Genomic DNA, 3,266 nt, shown 5'->3' with positions numbered 1-3,266 from the left:
TCATCATCACTACAACTACCATCATCACTACTACACCTACCATCATCACTACTACTACTACCATCATCATTACTACAACTACCATCATCACTACTACTACTACCATCATCATTACTATAACTACCATCATCATGTACTACTCTACTACCATCATCGTTAGTCTACAACTACCATCATCATTACTACTGCTACCATCATCACTACTACTACTACCATCATCACTACTACAACTACCATCATCACTACTACTACTACCATCCACACTACTACTACAACTACCATCATCATTACAAACCTCCCCATCATCATTACTACAACTGACCATCATTACTACAAACTAACCATCATTACTACACTACAATCATCACTACTACTGACCATCATCACTACTACTACTACCATCATCATTACTACTACTACTACCATCATCACTACTACTACTACCATCATCATTACTACTACTACTACCATCATCACTACTACTACTACCAGCATCATTACTACTACTACTACCATCATCATTACTACTACTCCCATCATCATTACTACTACTACCATCATTACAACTACTACCATCATCACTACTACTACTATCATCATCACTACTACTACTACCATCATCATTACTACTACTACCATCATCATTACTACTACTACCATAATTTCTAGTACTACCATCATCACTACTACTACCATCATCATTACTACAACTACCATCATTACTACTACTACCATCATCACTACTACTACTACCATCATCACTACTACTACTACCATCATCACTACTACTACTACCATCATCATCACTACTACTACCATCATCACTACTACTACTACCACCATCACTACTACTACTACCATCATCATCACTACTACCATCATCACTACTACTACTATCATCATCACTACTACTACTACCATCATCACTACTACTACTGCCATCATTACTACAACTACCATCATCACTACTACTACTACCATCATCACTACTACTACTAACATCATCACTACTACTACTACCATCATCACTACTACTACTGCCATCACTACTACTACTACCATCATCACTAGTACTTCTACCATCATCACTACTACTACTGCCATCACTACTACTACTACCATCATCATTACTACAACTTAGTAAACCACTGCAGCGCAGTGAAAACCCGCATAGCTGCTTAATTTACAGACAGAACTTCATTACACCCATGTTATGGCCCACACCCATGTTATGGACCACACCCATGTTATGGCCCACACCCATGTTATGGCCCACACCCATGTTAAGGCCCACACCCATGTTATGGCCAACACCCATGTTATGGCCCACACCCATGTTATGGCCCACACCCATGTTATGGCCCACGAGCAGTAACCAACTCACTGGCTTTGTGGTTAGAGTGTCTGCCCTGAGATTGGAAAGTTGGGCTTTTGATCCCTGGCCAAATCATACCAAAGACTGTAAAAATGGGACCCGATACGTCAATCCCTGGCACTCAGCATAAAGGAGATAGATTGGGGGCAATAGACTAGTGTCCTGTCCAGGGGGTGTACTTGTACATCAAGCTACCACCCGGTACGGGAACAGAAGATAGGATCCAGGTAGCCTAGTGGTTAGAGTGTTGGGCCAGTAACTGAAAGGTTGCTGGATCAAATCCCTAGAGCTGACAAGTAAAAAAATACATGTTGTTCTGCCCCTGATCAAGGCAGTTAACCCGCTGTTCCCCGGGCGCTGAAGATTTGAATGTTGATTATGGCAGCCAGCCCCTCTCTGATTCAGAGGGGGTTGGGTTAAATGCAGAAGACACATTTCTGTTGAATGCGTTCAGTTGTAAATCTGACTAGGTATCCCCCCTTTCCTAGGAGCCATTCTGGCTTGCACAAGCCATGGCTTTACCTACTAAGCAGTTATCTTAAGCTGTTAATGAAGGTGGGAGGAGAATAATGAATACTCATTAGTAAATACTGTGCTGATGAGTAATATTGGGATTGTGGTTTAGAATGGGTCCCTATGGCATGTATGATGCATCGGTCCCTACATCTATTTCATATATGTCCCATCTTTATTCCAAGAGTGAAAATGAATTGTTCTGCTTAAATTACTGCTCTCGTCACTCTTGTATCGTTTTTCTAGTTTAGAAAAATCAATGAGTGGCGTTTTTTGATAGCTAAGGCCATGGTCATCTCTTAGCAAGGCAAGGTGGGATGCAGCGAAGCGTTACTTTCATTATGGATCATTGCTGTTGTCACTTGTTTTTTATTAATGAAAGTGGAGTTTCTTTTTTTTCTTTTTTAATGAAAGTGGAGATTGGAAGGACAGTACACCACAACCTCAGCAGCAAGGCAGAGAGAGACACAAAGCCACTTCCTACCTCTCTCTCTCTCCCTCAATTTCAATTCAATTACATGTAAGGTTTTTATTGTCATGGGAAACACATGTTTACGTTGTCAAAGCAAGTCTACTAGATAATTAACAAAAGTGAAATATACAATCAAAATGAACAGTAAACATTACACTCACAAATGTTCCAAAAGAATAGAGACATGTCAAATGTCATATTATGTGTATATACAGTGTTGTAATGATGTGCAAATGGTTAAAGTACAAAAGGGAAAATAAATCAACATAAATATGGGTTGTATTTATAATGGTGTTTGTTCTTCACTGGTTGCCCTTTTCTTGTGGCAACAGGTCACAAATCTTGCTGCTGTGATGGCACACTGTGGAATTTCACCCAGTAGATATGGGAGTTTATCAAAATTGGATTTGTTTTCAAATTCTTTATATATCTATGTAATCTGAGGGAAATATGTGTCTCTAATATGGTCATACATTGGGCAGGAGGTTAGGAAGTGCAGCTCAGTTTCCACCTCATTTTGTGGGCAGTGTGCACATAGCCTGTCTTCTCTTGAGAGCCATGTCTGCCTACGGCGGCCTTTCTCAATAGCAAGGCTATGCTCACTGAGTCTGTACATAGTCAAAACTTTCCTTAACTTTCCTCAAAGCTTTCTCTGTTTAGGGCCAAATAGCATTCTAGTTTGCTCAGTTTTTTTTGTAAATTCTTTCCAATCTGTCAATTAATTATCTTTTTGTTTTCTCATGATTTGGTTGGGTCTAATTGTGTTGCTGTCCTGGGGCTCTGTGGGGTGTGTTTGTGTTTGTGAACAGAGCCCAGGACCAGCTTGCTTAGGGGGCTCTTCTCCAAGTTCATCTCTCTGTAGTTGATGGCCTAGTTATGGAAGGTTTGGGAATCACTTTCTTTTAG

At 40.3% G+C, this 3,266-nt stretch overlaps 1 protein-coding gene across 2 annotated transcripts in view; it reads left to right on the top strand.

Annotated features, from left to right (window-relative positions):
- Window positions 1-3,266, top strand: part of LOC109910214 (glycine receptor subunit alphaZ1) — a 91,108-nt gene that overhangs the window by 38,556 nt on the left and 49,286 nt on the right. The window lies entirely within an intron of this gene.

This window comes from Oncorhynchus kisutch, linkage group LG19, assembly GCF_002021735.2.
Source record: "Oncorhynchus kisutch isolate 150728-3 linkage group LG19, Okis_V2, whole genome shotgun sequence".
Classification (NCBI taxonomy): domain Eukaryota; kingdom Metazoa; phylum Chordata; class Actinopteri; order Salmoniformes; family Salmonidae; genus Oncorhynchus; species Oncorhynchus kisutch.
The sequence above is the reverse complement of the archived record's forward strand: the minus strand, read 5'-3'. Positions and strand labels throughout refer to the sequence as shown.